Genomic DNA, 15,122 nt, shown 5'->3' with positions numbered 1-15,122 from the left:
GCCCGCGTCGGTCGGTCGGTCGGTCGGTCGGTCGGTCTGTCTGTCTGTCTGTCTGTCTGTCTGTCTGCCGGTCTGTCTGTCTGCCGGTCGGCCGGCCGGCCGGCGACGCCGAATGGGCGGTTTGTAGCCGCCGCTGCCGCCGCCGCCGCCGCCGGCGGACCGGGGGGCGGCGGGGGAAGATGGTGCCCGCTGTCTCCGGGGCTGCTGCTGCTGCTGCTCGCGCCGCCGCCGCCGGCGGAGGACGACGACGACGACGAGGAGGGAGAGGAGGAGGAGGAAAAGGAGGACCCCAACGCCGCCCTGTCAGGTAATAAATCAAAAATCTACCCGTTTTTTCCGTACATATTTATTCTATTTAGTGAATATGTTTCGTTTTGTCGTCCGTCTCCCCCTCCTAGCCTGTGAGCCCGCTGTTGGGTAGGGCCCGGCTCTCTAATGGGGCCCACTTGGACTCCCCAAGCGCTTAGGCCGGCGCTCTGCACACAGGAACCGCTCAATAAACACGGTTGAATGAATGAATGAATGAATTTATTTTCCTTGGATATATTTAGTATTCTGTTTATTTTATTTGGTTAATGTGTTTTGTTTTGTCGTCTGTCTCCCCCTCCTAGACTGTGAGCCCGCTGTTGGGTAGGGGCCGGCTCTCTGTGGGGCCCACTTGGACTTCCCAAGCGCTCAGTACAGTGCTCTGCACACAGTGAGCGCTCATTAAAGACGATTGAATGAATGAATGAATGAATGAATTTATTTTCCTTGTACATATTTACTATTCTATTTATTTTATTTGGTTAATATGTTTTGTCTTGTCGTCAGTCTCCCCCTTCCAGCCTGTGAGCCCGCTGTTGGGTAGGGACCGGCTCTCTGTGGGGCCCACTTGGACTTCCCAAGCGCTTAGTACAGTGCTCTGCACCCAGTAAGCGCTCAATAAAGATGATTGAATGAATGAACTTATTTTCCTTGTACATATTTACTATTCTATTTATTTTATTTGGTTAATGTGTTTTGTTTTGTCGTCAGTCTCCCCCTTCCAGACTGTGAGCCCGCTGTTGGGTAGGGACCGGCTCTCTGTGGGGCCCACTTGGACTTCCCAAGCGCTTAGTACAGTGCTCTGCACCCAGTAAGCGCTCAATAAAGATGATTGAATGAATGAACTTATTTTCCTTGTACATATTTACTATTCTATTTATTTTATTTGGTTAATGTGTTTTGTTTTGTCGTCAGTCTCCCCCTTCCAGACTGTGAGCCCGCTGTTGGGTAGGGACCGGCTCTCTGTGTAGCCAACTTGGACTTCCCAAGCGCTTAGTACAGTGCTCTGCACCCAGGAAGCGCTCAATAAAGACGATTGAATGGATGAATGTATTTTCCTTGGACATATTTACTATTCTGTTTATTTTATTTGGTTAATGTGTTTTGTTTTGTCGTCAGTCTCCCCCTTCCTGCCTGTGAGCCCGCTGTTGGGTAGGGACCGGCTCTCTATGGGGCCCACTTGGACTTCCCAAGCGCTTAGGCCGGCGCTCTGCACACAGGAAGCGCTCAATAAAGACGATTGAATGAATGAATGAATTTATTTTCCTTGTACATATTTACTATTCTATTTATTGTATTTTGTTAATATGTTTTGTTTTGTCGTCCGTCTCCCCCTCTTAGACTGTGAGCCCGCAGTTGGGTAGGGACTGGCTCTCTGTGGGGCCCACTTGGACTTCCCAAGCGCTTAGTCCAGTGCTCTGCACACAGGAAGCGCTCAGTAAAGACGATTGAATGAATGAATGTTGGGTAGGGACCGTCTCGATGTGTTGCTTAGTCCAGTGCTCTGCACACAGTAAGCGCCCAATAAAGACGATTGAATGAATGAATGAATTTATTTTCCCTGTACGTATTTACTATTCTATTTATTTTATTTGGTTAAAATTTATTTTCCTCGTACATATTTACTATTCTGTTTATTGTATTTGGTTAATATATTTTGTTTTGTCGTCAGTCTCCCCCTTCCAGACTGTGAGCCCGCTGTTGGGTAGGGACCGGCTCTCTGTGGGGCCCACTTGGATTCCCAAGCGCTTAGGCCAGTGCTCTATACACAGTAAGCGCTCAATAAATACGATTGAATGAATGAATTTATTTTCCGTGTACATATTTACTATTCTATTTATTGTATTTTGTGAATATGTTTCGTTTTGACGTCCGTCTCCCCCTCCTAGCCTGTGAGCCCGCTGTTGGGTAGGGACCGGCTCTCTCTGGGGCCCACTTGGACTTCCCAAGCGCTTAGGCCAGTGCTCTGCACACAGTGAGTGCTCAATAAATACCATTGAATGAATGAATGTTGGGTAGGGACCGTCTCGATGTGTTGCCAACTTGCGCTTAGTCCAGTGCTCTGCACACAGTAACCGCTCAATAAATACGATTGAATGAATGAATGTTGGGTAGGGACCGTCTCGATGTGTTGCCAACTTGCGCTTAGTCCAGTGCTCTGCACACAGTAACCGCCCAATAAATACGATTGAATGAATGAATGTTGGGTAGGGACCGTCTCGATGTGTTGCCAACTTGCGCTTAGTCCAGTGCTCTGCACACAGTAAGCGCTCAGTAAATACATTGAATGAATGAATGAAATGAACAGCCGCCGCAGCCACCATGGGGCCCCGGGCCCGCCGGGGACGCAGGCGTCGCTGCTTCCAATTCCATTCAATTCAGTCATATTTATTGAGCGCCTACTACGTGCACAGCACTGTACTAAGCACTTGGGAAGTCCAAGTGGGCAACAGATACGGTCCCTACCCAACAGCGGGCTCACATTCATTCATTCAATCGTATTGAACGCTTACTGCACGCACTGCACTGTACTAAGCGCTTGGGAAGTACAAGTGGGCAACATGTAGAGACGGTCCCTACCCAACGGCGGGCTCATAGGCTAGAAGGGGGAGACAGACGACAAGACAAAACATATTAACAAAATAAAATAAATAGAATAAATATGTACAAGTAAAATACATCAATAAATACAGTAATAAATCCGTACAAACATATATGCATATGTACAGGTGCTGTGGGGAGGGGAAGGAGGTAAGGTGGGGGGGGATGGGGAGGGGGCTCGGTGTGGGAAGGCCTCCTGGAGGAGGTGAGCTCTCAGTAGGGCTTTGAAGGGAGGCGGAGAGCTAGCTTGGCGGATGTGTGGAGGGAGAATTCAATTCCAATTCAGTTCAATCGTATTTAGTACTTACTGTGTGCAGAGCACTGTACTAAGTGCTTGGGAAGTACAAGTGGGCAACATATAGAGACGTTCCCTACCCAGCGGCGGGCTCACAGGCTAGAAGGGGGAGACAGACAACAAAACAAAACATATTAACAAAATAAATAGAATAAATATGTACAAGTAAAATAGAGTAATAAATATGTACAGACATATACGTATGTACAGGTGCTGTGGGGAGGGGAAGGAGGTAAGGTGGGGAGATTGGGAGGGGGAGGTGGGGGAGAGGAAGGAGGGGGCTGAGTATGGGAAGGCCTCCTGGAGGAGGTGAGCTCTTAGTAGGGCTTTGAAGGGAAGAAGAGAGCCAGCTTGGCGGATGTGCGGAGGGAGGGCATTCCAGGCCAGGGGGATTCCAATCCAATCCCGCCCCCGCCGCTGGGCTGCCCGGTGACCTCGGACAACTCACTTCCCTTCTCCGGGCCTCAGTTCCCTCCTCTGTAAAATGGGGAGGAACACTGCGAGCCCCCCATGAGACAACCTGATTACCTTCTATCTCCCCCAGTGCTTAGAACAGTGCTTGGCACATCGTAAGCACTTAACAAATACCATCATCATTACTATTATTATTATTATTCTCTGGGCCTCAGTTCCCTCATCTGTAAAATGGGGATAAAGACTGCGAGCCCCACAGGGGACAACCTGATTACCTTGTATCTCCCCAGGCATTTAGAACAGTGCTTGGCACATAGTAAGCGTTTAATAAGTACCGTCATCCTTACTATTATTATTATTATTTTTATCTGGTCCTCAGTTCCCTCATCTATAAAATGGGGATTAAGACTGTGAGCCCCACAGTGGGACAACCTGACTCCCTTTTATCTTCCCCAGTGCTTAGAACAGTGCTTGGCACATAGCGCTTAGCAAAAACCATAATTATTATTATTCCCTGTGCCTGTTACCTCATCTGTAAAATGGGGATTAAGACTGTGAGCCCCACATGGGACAACCTGATTACCTTGTATCTACCCCAGCGCTTAGAACAGTGCCTGGCACATAGTAACCGCTTAACAAATACCATAATTATTGTTATTATTATTATTATACCCCCGGATCGGGGTTGCTCTGACCCCGGGGGCCGGACGGGGGTGGGCGCCTTCCCCCTCCCCTTTGCGAAGAGCTGAGCCGTCATGGCGGGCCGACACCTGGGAATAGTAGTGATGATGACATTTGTTAAGCACTTACTATGTGCCAGGCACTGTTCTAAGCGCTGGGGGGATACAAGGTAATCAGGTTGCCCCACATGGGGCTCCCAGTCTTAATCCCCATTTTACAGATGAGGGAACTGAGGCTGAGAAGTGAAATGACACAAGGGCCCGGCCCTGCCTTTCTCCTTCCTCCACACCCAGCCTCTCATCCCTTCTTCTCTCACCTTGGCCAACTTGTCGGGAAAGCCAAGGCTGTCTTGTGCCGCCCACCCCCGCACACCGAGGAAAAGGGAGCCCCCCGCTTCGCAGAAGGTGGGGCGCCATGGTGAAGGAGGGCCCTGCTTTTAGGGGGTCCGGGACCCGGCGAAAGGGGAGGTGGGGAGCCCCAGGAGACGCAGCACTGGATGTCTTTTGTCCCCGGTCCAGAAATGAGAGATTCCGTGTAAAGTTACTTGGAGGAATGACTCAGCCGCTCCCACTTGTAGATGGAGGGGGGAAAAGGGGGCTTGCACAACACCAAACAACCCAACTCGATTTTCCCGGTAGAAATTAACCACCGGGAGTGAGGAAGAGAAACAGGGGCAGCCTTCCGGGAAGAAATAGCTCTGGTTTCTTCTAGTTCACAGGCAGCGTTGGCCTATTATAGTTTCGCTTTCAGGGTCCTGCCCAAAATGTAAAGTGCAGCCATACCATGAAAGAGGGTAGGCCCGGGTAGACCCGATTTCACCACGAATCACTTTACATTCTCTGGCATAACATGCCCGTGTAGGGTGTAATAACGATGGTTGAAGGTATTTAGCCCAGCAGCAGTGGGGATCTTTATTCTTGTGCCTTTTTCCGGACTTTATTATTGAAAGCGTTGGTAGGGGTTGGGAGCTATGGTGACTGTGGCGTTTTGAAAGGTGGTGACATCCCTTAGCTCTGCTTACGGCAAACTAGGGAGTTATGGAAGCAGACTAAATGCTCAGGTTATAATTTGAACGACTCAAAGTGGTAAGTCCAAAGCGTTGCTAAAATCTTGATGAAGAAAGCCTACTTTACCTTTTCTTAAGAACAGTTGGAAGTGAAATAGAAACATGTTGCATCTCTGGTATTTTTACTCTCCCTTCCAAATCCTTTCCTGTTTCCCATCACATATGACACCATCACCACCAAACCACCACCGCTCCTCCCTCTCAGATCTGCACAACCTCACCCTTAATATTATTCTTGATTTCTGCCTTGCTTTCAACTTCCAGATTCAGTCTGTGTCAAATACTGTTGGTTCCTCCCCTACCACATTTCCTCAGTCCACCCCTTTTACTGCATGTAAACTGCCGCCATCCTGGGCCTGACCTGGGCCTGGCCCCAGCACTTGGCATGTAGCGGCTTGAGCAGAGAAGCAGCGTGGCTCAGTGGAAAGAGCACGGGCTTTGGAGTCAGGGGTCATGGGTTCAAATCCCTGCTCTGCCAACTGTCAGCTGTGTGACTTTGGGCAAGTCACTTCACTTCTCTGTGCTTCAGTTCCCTCATCTGTAAAATGGGGATTAAGACTGTGAGCCCCTGGTGGGACAACTTGATCTCCTTGTAACCTCCACAGTGCTTAGAACAGTGCTTTACACATAGCAAGCGCTTAATAAATGCCATTATTATTATTATTGTTATTATTATTGAGCACTGCGGGCTTCCTTGGAACCTTGATGATCTCCCTGCCTCCAATCTCTACTGTCTCCAGACCATGCCTCACTCTGCTGCAGGGATCACTTTTTTTGAAATCATCATTCTGGGCAAGTGTCCCCACTCCTTCAAAACCTCCAATGGTTGCCCATTCCTCTCTATCGCTAACAAACTGGTGACCCTGGGTTTTAAAGCACACAAATCCCTCCTTCTTACTTATCTTCTCTCTTCTCTCACTAAGCCCGTTTTGAACTTTGTTCTATTCAAGCCAAGCTATTCACTGTCCCTCTAGCCCTCCCTTCCGCGTGGAACTCCCTCCCTTTTCAAATCTGACAGACCTCTGTTGTGTCTCTAATCAAGGCAGTCCTGAAATCACATCTCTAGGAGGCTTTCCTGATCAGTTTTCTCCCTTTCCATCCTGATTCTCCAACAACTGCCGTGTCATCGCCATCTAAGCACTTGGGGACTTGCTCCTCTTCCTCGTAGCTCTTAATGCACATATTCTATTCTTACCTGTAATTTTAGCTTGTTTCTCTTGCTGAATTGTAAGCCTCTTGAGGGCAGGGAATCATATACACTGCTTAGTATGTAGGGCATTAAATTGCCACAGTAGCATTTATTGAACACACAGTAAGTGCTTAAGAAATACTATTGATTGACGTAGATGGATTACACAAAGCATGGTTTTAATGTTATGTCAGTAGTTTTGGTAGCCAACAATATGTATTGAGCACCTGTTGGATGCAGAACAAATCAGTAGTAGGCATTTAATGACTTTTAATCATGGCGGCTTCCGGTTAACTTGTAGTATTTTCAAATTTTTATTCCTACTGCATAAAGAAGATAATAATAATAATGGCGGTGTTTGTTAAGCACTTACTATGTGCAAAGCACTGTTCTAAGCACTGGGGGAATACAAGGTGATCAGGTTTTCCCACATGGGGCTCACAATCTTAATCCCCATTTTATAGATGAGGTAATTGAGGCACAGAGAAGCTAAGTGACTTGTCCAGAGTCACACAGCTGACAAGTGGCAGAATTGGGATCAGAGTGAAGGAAAAGCTGTAGAGTGTGTCTCAAAGCACACATGGGCAGAGTAAAAGTTTTTTCAACATGGACAGAGTAAGAGTTTTTTATTTTATTTTATTTTCATGGTGTTTAAGTGCTTACTATGTTCCAGGCATTGTACTAAGCGTTAGGGTAGATACAAACTAATGTGGTTGGACACAGTCCCTGACCCACATAGGGCTCACAGTCTTAAATCCTCATTTTACCAATTGAAGTGATTTGCACAAGGCCATACAGCAGAAAAGTAGTGAAGCTGGGATTAATCAATCGTATTTATTGAGCGCTTACTGTGTACAGAGCACTGGATTAGAACCCAGGTTCTTCTAACTCCTAGACCCATGCTCTCTACACTAGGCCAAGCTGCTCTCTTTGTTCAGTTGCTCTGGTCCAGTTTTCACTGGAAGTTTTCAGAATGAATCACACTTATAAAATCCTTTTACTTTATTATTCTTGAAATATTCAGCAACTGCTGCATCAGTGAAGGTTTCGAAAACTTTTCAGACATGTTTTTACAAGACATAGAAGACTCAGAAAAGGGTTTTCCTGAATGGTACACTACAGGAAGAGAAGTTCAGCTTTCCTTTGCCATTCTCTGAGATTAGGTTCCTGAAATCCCAGGGTTTAGTAGAAGGGATGGGTAAAACTAAAAGCTTCTGGGCTGAATTGGGGTTAGCAAGTCTGGGGGATCAGTTACACGGAGTGGCCTCATTTGGCTCAGTGGTTCTCAAGTGGACTTTTTCAAACTAAGATGCAGCCTCACACTCCCCGTTTGCTAGACAGGGCATGGTAAATAAATAAATAATGATGGCATTTGTTAAGCGCTTACCATGTGCAAAGCACTGTTCTAAGCCCGGGGGTTGGGGGGGATACAAGGTGATTAGGTTGTCCCACGTGGGGCTCACAGTCTTAATCCCCATTTTACAGATGAGGGAACTGAGGCTCAGAGAAGTTAAGTGACTTGCCCAAGATCACACAGCAGACATGTGGGGGAGCCAGGATTAGAACCCATGACCTCTGACTCCCGTGCCCGTGCTCTTTCCACCGAGCCACGCTGCTTCTCTATAATAATGGCATTTATTAAGCTCTTACTATGTGCAAAGCACTGTTCTAAGTGCCGGGGAGGTTGCAAGGTGATCAGGTTGTCCCACGGGGAGCTCACAGTCTTAATCCCCGTTTTACAGATGGGGTAACTGAGGCACAGAGAAGTGAAGTGGCTTGCCCAAAGTCACACAGCTGACAGTTGGTGGAGCTGGGATTTGAACCTCTGACCCCTGACTCCAAAGCCTGTGCTCCTTCCACTGAGCCACGCTGGTAAACCTGCATCCTGGAGTTCCTGTGGGACCCTCCACAAGGCTCAGTACTTCCACTGGGACAGTTTTTTGGTTTTGTTTTTCAGTGGTATTAAGTGCTTATTACGTTCCAGGCATTCATTCAAGTGTATTTATTGAGCGCTTACTGTGTGCAGAGCACTGTACTAAGCGCTTGGGAAGTACAATTTGTCAACGTATAGAGACGGTCCCTACCCAACAGTGGGCTCACAGTCTAGAAGGGGGAGACAGAGAACTAAACAAAACATATTAACAGAATAAAATAAATAGAATAAATATGTACAAGTAAAATAAATAAATAGAGTAATAAATATGTACAAACATATACATATGTGCAGGTGCTGTGGGGAAGGGAAAGAGGTAAGGCGGGGGGGATGGAGATGGGGAGGGGCACTATACTAAGTGCTGGGGTGGATACAAGTGAATCAGATTGAACCGAGACCCTGTCCCACATGGGGCTCAGTTTTAGTCCCCATTTTACAGATGAAAGAACTGAGGCACAGAGAAGTAAAGTGAGCTGCCCAAGGTCATTCAGCAGACAAGTAGCGGAGCTGGGATTAGAACCTTTTTGATCCCAGGACCGTGCTGTAGTCACTAGGCCATGCTGCCTCTCAGTTGGCTGCAGCGGGGACAGTGGAGGAGGGAAATGCAGTCGAGGACCCTTGCCCCCAACCTGCTGCTCCCCTCCATAGATGACGCAGTGCCAGAAACCCCACAAAGTAGAGGCTGGAGTAGCATTCATTCATTCATTCATTCGTATTTATTGAGCGCTTACTGTGTGCAGAGCACTGTACTAAGCGCTTGGGAAGTACAAGTCGGCAACATATAGAGACGGTCCCTACCCAACAACGGGCTCGCAGTCTAGAAGGAGGAGACAGACAACAAAACAAAACATGTAGACAGGTGTCAAAATCGTCAGAATAAATAGAATTATAGCTAGGTCCAAGGCTCTAAACTAATAAATATTCAGCCGAATTTATTGAGCACTTACTGTGTGCAGAGCACTGTACTAAGCGCTTGCAAAGTACATAAGATGCATGATGTACAACATAAGAACGGGGAGAGGTGCAAAACAGTTATAACTTTTAAGTTATGATCAAAAGCAGCACTTACTAAACAGTTTGCCAAAGGATTCCCTTTTTGACTTTTCAGTTTCATAGAAATGTTTTCCATCTTTGATTAAAGCACCAGCCCACTAGAACAACACAACACAGTTAGTGTAGGCCAGCAATTTATTGTTTCTCTGAAAGAAGTAGCAGTGTCCAAAAGCCCCGAGTTAGGCTGTTCAGCAGTTATAGGGGAGGGGCATTCCCCTATAAGAATGGCTAAGAATGGCACAAATTGGTTGGTAATTACCTGCTTTTTTAAAGTGCAAGCGTTTTCAATGCATCTTCGTGTAAGACTCTTGTCCAGGAGCCTCTGTTTGATGGGCCTCTGCTAGACAATTATTCAACAGCTCCAAGGACATTACTTTCCTTGCCATCTTCCCAAACAGCCCACACATATTTTGTTTTGAGGCCACGATTAAAGGCGACGTTGTTGCTTAACCACGTGAACCACACTGGCCACACCAGCCGCCGGGGCCAGAAGGGCAAATAAAAGTGTGAACAACTTGAAATGGGAGAAAGTAGTGGTCACTTAAAACCGGATATTAGGGTAGCTAAAATGTAATTCAGAATATTAAGTGTACTCAATCCTGGTGGGCAGAGCTAGTTGGTGAAGGAAGCCTGTCTTTAAAACTCTGATGGAAATTGGGTTGAATGCCGAAGACTGAAAAGAGATTGAGGGGATTTCTGTTTTAGCGTTTGCTTGTTTTGTCAGCCAAGAGAATTATAAAAAAATTGATGCTAGAAACTAAAATATTTACTGGCAAGAGCAAAGAAGAGGTATGTGTAACATTTGAATAAATAGATGAAATCCATTTGCTCAATTTACAAAGCAGAAAGTACGTTCATTCAGTTTGGGGACCCGATAGGTAAGGTAAAAAGCCTTTAAAATCTGAAAACAGGGAAAGTGAATCTATCCCCAATTGCTCATTCTCTTTCTTGAAACACCGAAGATGCCAACTTCTGGTATGAAAGGAATCAAGTGAATTGTCAAGCATTTCTCAGTTGTTGCACTCATCTTCTCATCAGAACAATATGTTAGCATTAGTCTATTCTTCGGTAATCCTTGGAGTCTGAGCCCTCCGTTCTCTTGCATTTATAGAACTGTTCTGTGGGTGGGTGTTTTTTTAATTCTGAGCTTAGTGTGTGTGTTTGGGGGTATTTGAAGGAGGATTCTTGAAGTAAATGTGCTTCTTGTGAAAGATACTTCAGGGTTCAGTGGTAAAGATTAGAAATCCATTCATTTTTTTGCAGTGGTTCCAGTGAGCGTCCATCATATTCTGGAAAAGGGACTGCCGTGGGTGATAAATGACAGTTCATTAGTAGCTAATCCTTCAGGCTTGTTGGGTTGCCAGTAGCAGATTACCAGAAAAGTGATAGTTATGCACATCTTTTCCTGAATCTGAGATTAGAAAAAACGCCATTGATTTTAGCTTCCTCTTCCAAGTTATATTTAGGCTCACGCTTTTGAGCTGTTTGGCAGGTTTACTTTTTGAACTCTTCTAGACTACATCTCACCTTACCCGGGATCATCCCCATTGGGTCCCATTTGATTCTGGAGAGATATAAGACATCTGATAACATTTAGACTTTTGTTTTGACCAAGTAAGTTTTTGTTCTCACATGAATAAATATTGTGTTCCCCCTTCTTCGTTCAGTCTAACTCAAGTTCAGGCACCTCTGAGTTGTCCTGAAGTGCTGATTTGAGAAGGGTAGCTAGCATAGCATGGTTTATCAAGTTTCCTATTATGGTTAAACAACGAATCAAAACCAGCACAGGATCGCAAATAGCAAATACAGCAGCTTGGAAGACAGTGTTTACCTGCGCTCAGCGTGGAAGGGGCTGTTGGCCACTCGGTCGTTTCGCCCGCTATGTAGATAAAATCCCACAGTCCTAAGCGGCTTGTTCAAGACCAAAAGATAATATAACTGTAACTTTGGCATTATCCTCAACACTTTTCTCTCTTTCAGCCTACATATTTAGCCTGTCACCAAATCCTGTCGGTTCTGCCTTCGCAACATCACTAAAATACCCCCTTTCCTCTATCTAAACTGTCTCCACGTTAATCCAAGCACTTGCCCTATTTTGCCTTAAGAACCGCATCAGCCTCCTCACTGACCCCCTCCCCCCTACTGCCTCTCCCCACTCCAGTCCTTTCATCCATCAGTCAGTGTTTTTTGAGAATCTACAGGGTACAGGGCACTGTATATGTGCTTAGGAAAGTACAGTATACACGGTTAGCCTGCCCACAAGGACCTTGGCGGTGGGGCGAAAGATTTTGTCCTCCCCCTCACAGAAGTCTTATATTTTGTTTCTTGCAGCCTGGGCCAAGTACTGTACTAAGCAAAGCCCTGGGGTAGGTACCATCAGTCATTCATTCATTCAATCATATTTATTGAGTGCTTACTGTGTGCAGAGCACTGTACTAAGCGCTTGGGAAGTCCAAGTTGGCAACATATAGAGATTGTCCCTACCCAACAACGGGCTCACAGTCTAGAGGGGGGAGACAGACAACAAAACAAAACATGTGGACAGGTGTCAAGTCATCAGAATAAATAGAAGTAAAGCTAGATGCACATCATTAACAAAATAAATAGAATAGTATATATGTACAAGTAAAATAAATAGAGTAATAAATCTGTACAAACATATATACAGGTGCTGTGGGGAGGAGAAGGAGGTAGGGCGGGGGGGATGGGGAGGGAGGGGGAGAGGAAAGAGGGGGCTCAGTTTGGGAAGGCCTCCTGGAGGAGGTGAGCTCTCAGTAGGGCTTTGAAGGGAAGAAGAGAGTTATCTTGGCGGATGTGTGGAGGGAGGGCATTCCAGGCCAGGAGGAGGACGTGGGCCGGGGGTCGACGGTGGGACAGGTGAGACCGAGGCCCAGTGAGGCGGTTAGCGGCAGAGGAGCGGAGGGTGCGGGCTGGGCTGTAGAAGGAGAGAAGGGAGGTGAGGTAGGAGGGGGCGAGGTGATGGAAAGCCTTGAAGCCGAGAGTGAGGAGTTTTTGCCTGATGTGAATACAGTCCTTTTATGAATGGTATTGAGAGAGCATTGAACCAAGCACCCAGGAAAATGCAACATAGTAGAGCCACTACACAGTCTCCCATACTACACTCTGCTTCCCGGATCAGTTTTCTAAAAAAAAAAAAATAGTTCAGTCCATGTCACCACCTTACCAATGGCTTAAAGCACTCAATCAGCTCTCCCCGATCCAACCGTATCTCTGATTTTTTTTCTCCTACTACCATCCAGCCTGCACACTTCATTCTTCTAACGCCCACCCACACATTGTACCTTGATGACATCTATACAGAAGCAGCGTGGCTCAGTGGAAAGAGCCCGGGCTTTGGAGTCAGAGGTCATGAGTTCAAATCCCAGCAAATCCCAGCTCCACCAATTGTCAGCTGTGTGACTTTGGGCAAGTCACTTAACTTCTCTGGGCCTCAGTTACCTCATCTGTAAAACGGGAGTTAAGACTTTGAACCCCCCATGGAACAACTTGATCACCCTGTAACCTCCCCAGCGCTTAGAACAGTGCTTTGCACATAGTAAGCGCTTAATAAATGCCGTCATTATTATCTGTTTCCATGCTGACCTCTGGCCCATGTTCTCCCTCTGGCCTGGAGCTCTCTCCCCTTTCATATATGCTAGACCACCACTCTCTCCACCTTCAAAGCCTTATTCAAATGACATCTCCAAGTGGTCTTTCCTGATTAAGCTGTCATTTCTCTTTCTACCCACTCTTCCTTCTGTGTTGCCTCTACACTTGGATTTACACCCTTTAAGTTCATGATATTCACCCCATCCCCAGTCCCACAGTGCTTTAGATATCCATAATTTATTTTAACATCTGGCTCACCCGGTAGACTATAAGGTCCTTATGGTAGGGAATGTGTTTGCCAACTTCTGTTTGTGTTGTACTCACCCAGTGTTTAGTACAGTGCTCTCTGCTCATACTAAGTGCTCAATAAATAGGATTGATTAAAAGCCCTAGGCATCATTTTCAAGTGGCTCATGTAATTTTCATTGCAATGGTACAAATGAATGCCTGTGTATAGCAGCAGTAGTAATGATAATAGTGCTATTTGAGCACCTATTGAATGCAGTGCCTTATACTAAGTACTTGGAAAAGCATTATAGAAGCGCAGGCCAGTGTTTGAATGAGGTTCCCATTTCTTAAGAATAAAACCTGCATACTTGTAATCAGCACAGCAAAGCGTGGTGGCTGGAATGAAGCTTCCTTTGTTAGGAGTAACTGTTTTCGAGATGATGAATGAAACATCTCAAAAGCTCTCTTTCCAGTTGTGAATAATACATATGGTGTGGATAGTAGGGAAGAGTAAACAGTTAAAAGAAAACAGTGGTTCTGTTTTACTCTTCATGACCAATGAATGAAGTCATTAAAATTGATTTTGATTAGGAACAACTCAACTGGAGTGAGCTGAGATATAAGGGGAGATGGAGAAGAACAGTCAATCAGTGGTATATACTGAGCATTTATTATGTAGAGAACACTCTACTGAGTGCTTAGCACTGTCCTACAGTACAATCAAGTGGGATAGAGAGCTTTGTTCATTTTGGGAGCAAACTCACTTGGTGTGAGCTGAGATTTAAGGGAAGATGGAGAAGAACAATCAGTGATATTTACTGAGTGTTTATGTGCCAAGCATTTTACTGAGTGCTTAGCACAGTCCTGAGTATAATGAGGTGGGATGGAGAGCTTTGTTCATTTTGGGAGCCATATAAGATCTGTGATTCCACTGGAGATGAAGGGAAGAAATGATAGAGAGGATTGAAAAAGTGTCCCTTGTAACTTGAATGAATTTGTTGTCACCTAAAGTTCATTCATTCAGTCGTATTTATTGAGCGCTTATTGTGTGCAGAGTACACCCAAATCTACATCTCTGCTCCTGCTCTCTCCCCTAGTAAAGTTCTGGTTACTGAGCTTTGACCTACCCGTGCACTAAAGAAATCCTCTTGGAAAGCCACAAAAAGGGATCTCTAATGAAACATTTTGTAAGGGCCCAGGCTGCAGAATGGCCAGTTTGGGTTCAGCTGGACTCATACTGTCTCGGGCCAATTATAGGAGGCTCTGGGCAACAATAGTGGCTCTGGCCCACATGGAACTCTTCATAATGAACTTTAGCTACCAGAGGGGACAGATGTGCCCTCAAAATGAGATTGGGCCTTCTTAGGCCCCTTGGGGTCCTGACCCAGGCTTTGGAGGCTTGGCTTTTGTCTTGTGTGTTGTGGGGAGAGGGGAAGGCCTGTGAGGATTTCAGACTTTGCTGCAACTAGTGAACTACCAATTCACCACTTTTGCTAAAAGGCGTTATATTCGGTGCTACGTGGAAAAGATCTCATCACTAATAAATAATTGGATTTGGGAGAAATTGAAAAATGATGGTAACAAATTGAGTTAACTACTGCAAAGGAAAGCCTGTTTATTTTTCGGTTGACTTTTTGGCAAAATCTGATATAATCATCCGCCTTAGCATTACAGAGATTTTTCTGCAGGCTAGCCCAAGCGATTGACTTCCCATTCGCTTAGGAAATCGATTTCTGTTGTATGAAGT

At 45.8% G+C, this 15,122-nt stretch overlaps 1 protein-coding gene across 7 annotated transcripts in view; it reads left to right on the top strand.

Moving 5' to 3' along the window:
- Window positions 1-230: 230 nt before the first annotated feature.
- RB1CC1 (RB1 inducible coiled-coil 1) overlaps window positions 231-15,122 on the top strand; it is an 80,133-nt gene continuing 65,241 nt past the window's right edge. For all 7 annotated transcript variants that reach the window (XM_038766509.1, XM_038766508.1, XM_038766507.1 and 4 more), the window contains exon 1: window positions 231-307. The gene's annotated coding sequence lies outside the window, so the exon portion shown is untranslated. The remainder of the gene's footprint in view (window positions 308-15,122) is intronic.

Source organism: Tachyglossus aculeatus, chromosome 25 (assembly GCF_015852505.1).
Source record: "Tachyglossus aculeatus isolate mTacAcu1 chromosome 25, mTacAcu1.pri, whole genome shotgun sequence".
Taxonomy (NCBI): Eukaryota; Metazoa; Chordata; class Mammalia; order Monotremata; family Tachyglossidae; genus Tachyglossus; species Tachyglossus aculeatus.
The sequence above is the reverse complement of the archived record's forward strand: the minus strand, read 5'-3'. Positions and strand labels throughout refer to the sequence as shown.